The 11784-nt window shown below is 42.2% G+C and overlaps 1 protein-coding gene across 8 annotated transcripts in view; it reads right to left on the minus strand.

Moving 5' to 3' along the window:
• The window catches only part of MBNL2 (muscleblind like splicing regulator 2), a 161613-nt gene extending 157880 nt beyond the window's left edge, over positions 1 to 3733 (minus strand). For 2 of the 8 annotated variants that reach the window (XM_077855157.1, XM_077855151.1), the window contains exon 1: positions 3349 to 3731. The gene's annotated coding sequence lies outside the window, so the exon portion shown is untranslated. Of the gene's footprint in view, positions 1 to 3348 lie in introns of all 8 variants that reach the window. The other 6 variants (XM_077855154.1, XM_077855155.1, XM_077855158.1 and 3 more) reach the window with 6 other exon arrangements.
• Between the last annotated feature and the right edge of the window lie 8051 nt (positions 3734 to 11784).

The following is an 11784-nucleotide window of genomic DNA, read 5'->3' on the forward strand; positions in this document are numbered from 1 at the left end:
GCTCCCCAGGGCCAGAGATCCCTGCCCATCCGATGCAGCTGAGATGCAGTTGACCGGTCCAGAGAGGCTGCCTGGGGGCGTGACCCCTTGGCTTCCCTTCAAAGCCCCTTCCTCTCTTTCCTTGCTAGGCCTGCTGGCCAGCTTTGTGCAAGGAGCTGAGGGCCCTTAACCCTGGCTGCTCTGCCCCTGGGGTTCCGGAGCTCGCCTGACTTGACTCGACCTACTGCTCCCCGACTTTGCTCCTGGCTGGCCTGGAGAGCTTACACCCCGCACCTTCCTGCCAAGGCCCTCGCCCCCACCGCCCACCTGCTCCCTGGAGCTGCCAGATTTCTCGGCCTGACAGGACAGCAGTAATTGTTTCTGACCCTGAACCTGGAGATACTAAAGGCCCCCAAACTATGTCTTCAACGACCAACATGCCCCACAGCTCTACCACCTTTCATTACTCAGAATCCTTTACCCCTTGCAACGTTGCCAACCTACTTCTGCGCGGATAGGTTTCGTCATTTTGGAAAATGTAAACAAATCCCGATGCCTTCTTCTCCATCTTCTCTTGTTATGGGTAAGAAAGTGCGGGAAGAGAGGGAGCGGGAATGCCTGCAAGACTGAGGCATCAGGAATTCTCTTAAACTCAAATCTAAACGCTCGTCTCCCAGTTCTTGCTCGGAATCTTGAGTACTTGATCTTGAATCTCGATGGCGCTCCCTGAGCGCGGGACTGGCTGGTCGCCATGTGATATTGATTTGTTTTCACCATAGCAACAGCAAATTAAAACAACTAGCAGAGAGGAGGCAGGCTGTTAACCAGTAAAGCTACATAACCGGTATATTTTGCAAGCATATCCTCCTCTTATTTTCTCTCTTATTCATTCCACTTTCACAAATGTAATGCAAAGTCACAGCAAAAATAGCACGAAACGCTTTGGGCACTACAAGGCCTGTGTCTGAAATATGCTGGTTGGCACAGCTTCTAGTATACTATACCAGATCGATGGAGAAAATGCAAGCACCGACGCTCTGATTTCCTCGGAAATTTTATTTGTTGGTCTAAGAATAAATATCCCTAGAAAATTGACATGAGCACGAAGTAGAGTGAAGGGTTCTGGAAATACGACTATCTTAATACCCTGAGGCATTTGCCAACAGTTTCGTTAATACAGAGGTTTTCACCCTTTGTACTTTAAATAGCTCATTGTAGCAAGAGACAAACGACTTTTTTTTTTTTTTTTTGGTACAAGGTCAAGGCCCCTCAAAATGCTAGCATGATGAGAGAAAGTGTAGCAAGTATTACTCAGTTCTATCAGGAGAAAGAAAAACTGAGGTGTATGCTGGCTTATTAAGGCTACACAGGCAGCACGAAAGGAAATGTCAACTAGAACCAGGAACTCCCCAGAACTCCAATCTGTTCTGATGGAAATTCTCTCTTAAAAGGCCCTGTATTAAGAACTAACCTCCGCCTGATCTCTATGACCAAGGTTACCACCTGTGACATGGATTATCAGCCTGCAGTATTGGACTTTCCTTCCTTCAGCCCATCTGCACTAGGACATGGTGCTCTTTATGGAAAAGCAGCTGTTCCTGCCACCACGACCAGCCACGAAGTTGGTGGCCTAACCTTGGTCCTAAATAGTGGCTCTAGGGGAACTGGGAAGGAGGCCACAGGCACTGTCCACCCAGGTGGCCGCGCTGGGCTGTGCCAGGGGGAGTTGGGCCAGAAGCAAAGCCCTGCTCTGCTCCCCAGGGCTTCTTGCCAGCACAGCCAGAACCCTGCAGAGAACCTGCTCGGACCCGCCCGACGTGAGGCAGGTAGGAGAAGATGCCCTATTTATGCTGGAGATTGCTTTAGGGTTTAGAAAGGCCGGGCTAAAATATGAAGACATAACTCAAGACTTGCCAAGTGAGAGTCAGAATGTTCCTGGCCAGGACATAAAGCAATATTCCTCTCCACAAGCCTGAATAAAAGAACACACAGCAGAAATAGTTGGGGGATGACGTCAGAAGTTCTGGGCTAGTGTCCTGCACTTCTCCTTGAAAGTAAAAACAGTAGGTCTAGAAGAATCTACGTGGCATTGCCCTTCCTTAAATGAATATTTGAACTGGCCCTCACAAAACCGTCAGGATAGCCGGAGAAACTTCATCTTATTTACAGATTATAAGCATGCCCTCCTCTCTCTCTCTCTCTCTTTTTTTTTTTTTTTACTTTATCAGCCCCCCAGATTCATGTATTAACAGATCCACAAACATCTTCCCACTTAACCTTTGTCTCTTAAAAGGACAGTGATGTTTCCTGAAGAACATTCGCGGTGGTAGTGGTTAGGCAAGTCAGATTTTTTTTTTCTTCGCTTCAGTGCTTGCTAACTATTCTAAAAATGTTACACATTTATTGTAAACACATGCTTCCGAGGCCTAACAAAAAAGCACAGTTTCCTCATGCCTGGCAGAAATTTAAAACGGAAAAGGGCAGAAAGAATTCTTTAACAAATATATCATTTCCTTCTCTTGGGCCAAGTGTGTTAAAAATAAATCTCCATCATTTCTCCCTGCTGCTTCTCGGCAAGAAAGTTGATATGGTTCGGCATAGCAAAGACACAGCCTTAAAAGCTAGCCTGCCCTCATTAAATTATTCTGCTGGCTGTGTGTTCTCATTAAAAATGCATAAAGATCAGATAATTGCAGTAAGCATTATTAACCCAGCTTTACTTTTGAATATAATGGTTCCACTTTTAAGCTGGAAACAAAGGCTCAGACATGCCAGAAAAAGAAATGTAAACATTGAACTACAGTATCGAAAACTTGTCAGAAAGCTACCTCTTCTCGCTAGCTTGTTAAAAAATGTGCTTTGGAAACTCAAAGCCCTGGCATTACAGAGCGAGGTAGCTCCCTAATTTCTAATAAGGAGACGTATTTTCAGCCGAACACCCGACCGATGATTATCGGCCACGAAGTTTTCTTTTTCTTCTTAATTACAAGCCCCCTTTCAAAGAACAGGGTCCACGTAAACTTTATTTATTCGGGAGTTAACTACGGCAGTGTGAAAATTTTCGATAGCAAGAAAATAAGCTCGCTCCCCAGAATTCAAATGGTTCTTTGGAATGATAAACAGATCTATTCTCCGAATAAAAACTCGTTTTATGCCTCACCCCCAGACAGGCGGCATAGAGTCAAGCTTTGCCATTTCTTTTTCCCCAAATCCGAATGTTACGTAAAACTCCAGAGTCCCCTGCAAGTATTACATTTGAATTAGTGGAATCCGGTTTCCCTGGCTTCCCTGAGCAACACACATGGAATGCAGCATACTGCAGCAAACTCTTTAAACATTCAAAAAAAGGGGGGGGGGTGATTCTCTTACCCTGTTTAGCTGTCCCTCTTTTTCCCTTTTACAGTAACCCCGGGAACATCTGGAAGAATCAGGCGGCCGAGGCTTCTCCGCTGCATCATGAGGAAGAAATTTCCATGTAAATAGTCCTCATTCCCTGTGTATTGTACTCTGCGAGCCGTCTGCCGTATCTGGAAAATTTTGCCTTCAGATGATGAAGCAAAGACAGTCTAAACTCTGTTGCTGTAAGCTGCAGCCCTTCCTCCCGGCAGGGCCCTCCCAGCGCTGGGCCGCCAATCCGCAGCCAGCTCGTCAGCCCTGCTCCTCCGAAACTGGTCCTCATAGGATGACTGACACAGCAACACGGCGCTTGCAGTGTGTGAAAACAGTGCATCCATACTGATGAAAGAGGAATTTCCCTCTCAGAAGAAAGCAATCATAGCACCAAGACAAAGTGGCACATAATTGGCAGAGCCGAGAGAGGGGTAGCTGGAGAAAACACCCTTGAAGACAGCCAGCCCTAAGCTTGCTTGCGGCTGCACCGTAAATACTTTGGAAAAGACCAACTCCGCAGATTCAAGAGAGAGCCAGGTTGCACAGGAAACCCAAGTCATTCTCCCAGTCGACAAAGCATGTATTTGTTTTTCAAGGAAAAACAATTCCACGTCGGCCGTGGGAAGGAATGCCTTCCAGAGCATCCTCCAGATGATTTCCATTAGGGGGAAGGATGTGTTAGCCCAAGTGCATATTCAAAATCAAAACATGCTTAACCCCCTCGCACACGGTTTCCCTGTAGAACATCTGTTACTGCAGTGGTTAATTGCTGTAGCCCGCACAGCTTTCAGCTAAGTTTTTCCACCGCTGGGGTCTTCAGTTAGGGAACTCTGAACAATGCATCCGATATGCACACATTACCCTTTTGTCCTGTTGGCAGGCACCCCTGAGAGGATTAGGTGTGCTTCCCTCTAATCCTAAGGGACCTCAGGTACCATTTGATAAATACTGTGCATTGGTCCATACTGTCACTAATGAAGCAGTGACTACAGGGAGGTATTCACAGCACAACGCACACGGCACATGGATCCAAGGGGCACCGTCAGGTGCCGCTCCCCAAAGGTTGTCTAGAGGTGCCGAAGTTCCCTGAGATAAAAAAGGAAAAGAGAAATGGAAAGGTTAGTGTGGGTTATTTATTTATTTTTTCCCCAGTCAACAGTACTGCTGCATGCTCTGAAAAAAAACCCATATGGCATTTGGAAAACACAAAAAGCATGCATTTTCCTTACACTTTTGAATTTAAAAAAATGAAGTGTCAAAAAAATAAAAATAAAAAAAATAAAAAATGAAGTGTCATGACTCCATGACTATACCAAACCAGGAACAAAGCCCCATTCATCTGAAAGCTTGAACCAACACACTATTGTTTATCAGCAACTGCTCAATGCATTTGCAATGAGGTAAGAGTTGAAGTGGAAGGTAGTGGTTTCCTTTGATTTTGCTAACTGCAGTTTAAAAACGCAACATATCATATGACATATAGGCTATTTCTTCAAAAGACTACCATGCTTTATTCCCCTCGGATTTTATACTTATAATGACGGTTACAACAGTTTTCATCCCAATGTAAATCCATCATATATAACTTTTAGGCTCTTGTCTACTATAATTTTTACTGATAATTTAAATAATCTCTGTGGTCAAACAGGCAGACAATTATTTCTAGCTATCGATATACTAAATATTATACTATTCTAGACTACACTAATATTATAATATTATGCAAATGGACAGTCACAGGTTTATGAATCTCCTCTTTCTGGTCTCCCTGATTCAGACTACAAGACTACCATTCCCTTCATTTCACTCCTGAAATTTTAGTCATCTTTGACTCATTCTCCGACCTTCACCAATGAAACGAGGTCTCACTGACTTTTCCTCTGGACTAGTTCAGAACTCCAACCTATTACCTGGATAATACAAATGCTGGTAAGTTGGCCTCTGGGACTCAAGCCTTCCCATGTTCAAGATGTCCCTGTGACGGGACAGGTTTTCCTGTCATGTAAAGTCATGTTCCTTTCATATTCAAGGTCTTCTCTTTTAAAATCCAGATTACAGACTTTCAAGGATTTTCATAATCTGGCTCCACTCTTTCTATTCAACCTCTTCTATACTGTTTTCCTAAGTGAACTTTCTGATGGAGTCATGCTTATTTCTCTGAGACCTGGTTCTAGCAGTCTATCCCCAGACCTGACTCCCAAGAGCTTCACTTAACAAAATCTTATTCAACCTTTAGACCTTAGCTTGCATCCTCTTTCCTCTGTCAGGGCTTCCTTCTCTCTTCACATCACCTTCTCTGATGTTCATCTCTTTTGAAAGCACACTGCCTGTTCATTTTGCCAGACCATTAAACCCCTAATGATGAGATGATCTCCCCACCTCAGAAAGCAAGGATTGCACAGTATATTAAGATAATATACTTAAAACATCTATACAGTGGCTGGCCCAGGATCAGTGTGTGCTAAATGATGGCTACTCATTGCTATTTCTACATTTCCGTCGTATCTAGCGACATGCCACGAGTAAACTTGCTGATTTCATGATTCCGGTCTCAAGAATTGGTATCATATCCATCCAACTGTACAAGCCAAAAACCTGATGGTCGTTCTTGATCCTCTCTCCCCAAACACCACATGAAATCCATCATTCAAGCTTGTCAGTTTCGGCACCTAAATATTTAGAAATGTTTCACTTCACTCCCGTTTCCACCAATGCAAGTTTGGTCCAAGCTATCAGTGTCTTTCACCATGACTATGAAAACAGACTTTTAGCTCGCTTCCTGCATATCTTCTTGACTCCTTCAGGCCCTTTCCTACACATCAGTGAAAATAAGAATTTGAAAATAGAAGTCTGATTATTCTACATTCCTCTGCTCAAAATCTTTGCTATGGAAGTTGCTGTGTCTTCTCCAAATTCCTGTGTTAAGGCCCTAAGGCCCATTGTGGACATATTTGGAGATGAGGTCTTTGGGAGATAATTAAGTCATGAGGGTGGAGCCCTCATGATGGAATTAGTGCCCTTATAAGAAAAGACATCAGTGAGAGAGATCTTTTCTCCTTCTCTCTCACCCAAGGGAGGACACGGCAAGAAGGCAGTCGTCGGCAAGCCTGAAAGCAGGTCATCACCAAAACCTGACCACACTGCACCTTGATTTCAGACTTCTAGCTTCCAGAACCCGGAGAGAGTACATGTCTGTTGTTTAAGCCACTCAGTCTACACGGCATTTTGTTATGGCAGCGTGGACTTAGGAACCAGATAAAAGTTCTCAACATGGCCCACAAGGTCCTGTGCTATCCAGTCCTGGCCTACCTCTCTAACGTAATCAGAGGCCTTTTCTTCGGGGAAGCTTTCCTTGACCCCCATGATGAGTTTAGTTCCCACCTGTTGTTTTCTCTCACAGCCTATGCACTCCAGAGAAGTGCTTCTCAAATTTAATATGGATGCAAATCCCCCAGGGATCTTGTTAAAATTCTATCTCAGTAGTTCTTGGGTGGATACTGAGATTCTGCTTTGCTAACAAGCTCCCAGGTGATGCTGCTGCTTCTGGTCCATGGACTACTCTTTGAGTAGCAAGATTTTATAGATGTTGTTTACTGTATAGCACTTTTTATAGGGTAAGGGGATACATTTGTTTGGTAAATTACTTAAGATCTGTCTTCTCAACCAGCTAGCCAACATCAAAAGCCACTATTGTTTCTCCAGCATCTAACCTAGTATGTGACTGGCACATGACAGGAGATGCTCAATAGTAAATGTGTTTTGAATTAAGGAATCGATCAATGCAACACATTGCAGATCCAAGCTGGGTTTTTCTTTCCTTTTCTTTTGCTCCTCTCCCTCCCCCTCTCCCCCGACAACCCTTCTTCCTCTTTTCTTCCTCCTTCAGTCTATAACTCAATAGTGGAAGCCCTGAAACCCTGGGAAGAAAATTAATATTTATTGAAGTCATGATATACTAAATAGAAAGGAGAATGGTTGAGAAACCAAATAGAACAAGTGTCAAGAAGATGATGAACTGTGTCAAAGTAAAGAAGGAGGCTAGAGGAATCAAAACCCACAAACATTTGTCCAACAAAAATTGTCAATGATCTCCTACAGGTTAATGAATTCAAGATCTAGAACTCCATCCCTTTCTCTAGATCTCTAAGCCCAATTCATCACTTGAATGGACCAGAGATAACTCATTTTCATCTTGTCCTTAACTAAAATTATTTTTTTATTCTATTGAAACACACTGCTCTTATGTTTCCCACTTTAGTGAATGGAGCCACCATCTTTGATGCCAAACTCTGTCCCACTACAAGATCAAAATATTTCCATATACTATAAATTCCTATCTCTTGAATTCATCAGCGTCTCCCCATCTTCACTGCTGTGTCCTTCATTCAAGTCCTCATCCTCTTCCAGTCCTCGCCCTCACTTTTCACACCACAGCCATACCACAGCCAAACTGAAACACAAATCTTATCATGCCATTATCAACATAAAGGCACTCAATGACTCCCATTACCTTCAGGATGAACCCCATGCCTAATTCTCAAGTATACTCTCTCACCACTCCCCTTGAACTTACTTCCCCCTTACTTAATACCCAGTATTACTAAAATTAGTCTTAATCCCTAGAATGTGTTATGCTCTTGCTAATTTATAGCCTGGATTCCTCTGTATGAAATGTCTCTGATTCCTTTCATACCCATCTCCATTTCATACACATCTCACATTTCTCCATCCAGCAATACACAATGTACATGTCACCTCTTCTAGGAAACCTTCCCTTCACCACCATGACTTCCTTGGCCCCTTGACATAGTATTCATCATAGCAACTATCACGGTCTATTGTAAATATAGTCTGCTTATTTATGTACCTCACTAGTCTCTGTGAGAAAAGTGACCATGTCTTGTTCATTGGTTTATCCTCAATATCTAGAACATATGGTCATATAATAGCAGACTCTAAATTATTGTTGAAAGGTTAAATGGATAAACTTAAAAATAACACTAGTAATAAAGTGGCAAAGAGAAATGCAGGGTTCAAGCAAAAAGTTGATAGTGATGGGGCAGGCTCTTGGGTGGCTCAGTCAGTTAAGCAAACTCATTCTTGATTTCGGCTCAGATCATGATCTCTGGGTGGTGAGATTGAGCCCTGTGTCTGGCTCTGCACTGGGTATGGAGCCTGCGTGAGATTCTCTCTGCCCTCTCCTTCTATCTCTTCCCAGCCTTCTTGCTTTCTCTTTCTTAAAAAACCAAAAAACAAAAAAGCCCAACAGACAAACAAGAAACCCAACAATGGATCATGAAGACACAGGGACAATGGATATAGCCTATAAACATATTAAATAAAAAGACTAGAGAAGAGAAAGGAGAAATGATATAAAAGCTAAAAGGTACAGTGCAGTTAGGAGATCACTCCTTTTGTTGGATGCACCAAAGTTAGCAAGCTCATAGGCAAGAGGAAAATGATCTCTGATGATGTTTAAAATGGAGGTGATTTCCATAGAAACAGATTATTGCTTCAAGTGGAAAAAGATAGGTGTCCTAGAACAGATGGAAGTGCTGACTTGCCAGAAGAGATGGCTAGAAAGGAGGAGAAGTTTGTTTACAGCAGGAGAGAAGTGAGACAGGAAGGCCCACTGTAGATGGGCTTGGCCTGTGACAATTTGGTCTCAGGGCTCATTTCTCTCTCAGTATCCTGTTTACAGTGACCTATACAAGTCCACTTAGTCCTTTGGTATATACTGTTTTTTTTTTTTTTTTCTTATTGTTTTATGTATAAACCTTACAAGTCCCTTGAGGGCAGAGACCATGCATTTAAGTCTTTGTATCCTCCACGGTGCCTAGCATGGAACACTGCTGAATTAATTTTGGTTGATGGATTTCTACTAGAGAACATTTGCATACTTTAGAAAAGACTAGTGGCTTTTTGTTTGATTGATTTTTTTTAAATGTGCGAGTTGTTGAAAATGTAGCAGGGAATAGAAAAATTGGTTTTATAATTGTCAGAAAAAGTTATAGTGTTTTCTTTTGTTTCTGTGTAGAAAGCATGTTTCTTCTTACAGTTTTTATTTAAATTCAATTATCCAACATATAGTACATCATTAGTTTCAGATGTAGTTTTCAATAATTCATCAGCTGCACAGAACACCCAGTGCTCATCCCATCACGTGCCCTCCTTAATGCCCATCACCCAGTTTCAGTGTTTTCAATCAAATTTATTGCAAGGAAGGTCAACTAGTTCCTAAATTTTCTCTTAAGATCCAGGGGCATAAGCCTCTGGGAACAATTAGGACTAACATTCCCAGGGTAAAGAAAATAGAATGAATAAATTGCATAAAGCATGTAAATAAAATGATATCTGAGAAAACCTTCACATAAAACATGGCACATAATTAATTATTAATATATATTAGATACTACTATTACTACTACTGGTTTTATCATCTACTAGGTTCTAGAATTCTAGTGATATTTCCCTGAAGAGTGATTATGTGAAAAAATAATCACTAAAATAGAGATTTCCATACTTTCTTGATTTTTAGCACTTTTGATGTTCTGTGTTATTTTTTTCACCATGCTCCTAGGCCAAGAGAAATACCTCTAAATGTTCTATTTAATAATTAGGTCCTAACAACTTAGTTGAATGCTTATGTTTTAACAACTTTGTAGCTGTTTGAAAAATTAATATAAATACTTTGAAAAAAATATTTTTATTTCATTCTTAAATAATCCTAATTAGTTAGTAATGGATTATGTGTGCCTTTGGGTACTGCATACAATTCTCAAAGCTTGAAATCAGACTGGAACCACCACTCTTCATTTCCAGTCCATATTGATTTTTGGGTGGTACTTGCTTTTCGTATTACCCACTGCTAAAACTCCAACTTTGCAAAGATAGGTGATATCACTGAAAGGAATATAGTAGGATACTCATACTAAAACTGAATTACCTTGAATTAGTAATTTGCACACTGTCTGACACATGTTGAGCATTGCTGTGTTTTTCCTGGAAATAGAAAATGTCTCACGGAACACCTGTGAGTTCACTGAAGGTTCCCGAGGTGACTCACAGCACAGTTTAGGAACCTTGCACTAAGGCACAGGTTGGCCAATGTCAATTGTCTCATTGTTTGGTTTTTTCTGGTGTCACACTTGCATCAGGTCTCCTATCCTGAGGTCCAGGAGCATTTGAAGTTGCAGAAAGAAAGCCGGGTCAAAGGTTGCTGAACACACCAGCCCTGAAACTAAGGTCATTTGAAAATAAGCTTTTGAGATATGGTTGAGGCTTACAGTTCTTCAGAATTTCAGATGCTTGTGGGGTCAAGACAAGAGAATATGAGACAAGGAAGATACTGATGCTGTCAGCTATTCATGGGGAAGAAACTCTCCAGTGACCACTGTCTTTCAAAATGGTGAATTCTGGAAATAAGTGCAAAGAGGAAGGAACAGTGAATCTTTTTCCTGATTAGTCCTCTTCATTAAGACCACACGTATCTTTTGCTGCCCGTCTCTACTTTTCTCCTAGGCAGGTTGGGGAATGGCCATGCTTCCTTCATATTCACTAGAGTTTGATCTTTTACATAAATTAAAGGATGAGCATTCTTAGGCCCTGTCTCCACCTCCTTGTATTAAAGTGGTATTTCTGACAGAAGAGAATCCTCCCAAACCTGAAATGCCATAGGTGGCTGGCATGCTCTCCCTCCTGTTGGATTACTTGGAAGATTTTTCCATCCATTACTTCCTGCCCATCTTCTGAGTGAGAGGTCAAACTAGACATGGGTCCAGCAGCAACTGGATAGGAGCAGAACTACTTGCTCTACTTTTCCTTCCTTTTCCGTAGCACCTGCTCCCATTTGCCATAACATATAATTGACTTGATGTTTACTGTTTGTTGTCCATCCCACTTATACTCCACTAGAGTATAAGCCGCCCCCTCCCCGCCGCCTTGTACAGGCTTTTACTGTTTTGTTTATTGGTATATTCGAAGTGCCTGTTATAGAACCTGACCCATGGGACTGATCATAAATGTTTGTTAAATAAATGAAGAAAATGTGCAAGAAATGAAATATGGTACAGGATGAGTAAGAAACTGTGTTTGAGGCCAAGCATCAAAGCACCTCCTTAGGTGCTTCCCAGGGTCATGAGAGTCATGTGTGTGAAAACCAGGGAAGAGACAAACCCCCTGATCAAGAACAACATTAGGGCCACCCAACGATGCATGCTATTGCAGAGTTGGGATTTTATGGTTGACCAATGTTCCATGAGCAGCACAGCTCCCTAGAAGGGTCTTTAATGGAATGGGAATGTCCTCTTTTCCAGAAGATTGAGAAGTGGGTGGACTTGAGGAAAAAAGGTGATCTCAGTGAGCTCCTGTGACTGCGGGAGGATGTGTGCTCACTGACTAGAGGAGAACACCGTC

This window comes from Canis aureus, chromosome 17, assembly GCF_053574225.1.
Source record: "Canis aureus isolate CA01 chromosome 17, VMU_Caureus_v.1.0, whole genome shotgun sequence".
Lineage (NCBI taxonomy): Eukaryota > Metazoa > Chordata > Mammalia > Carnivora > Canidae > Canis > Canis aureus.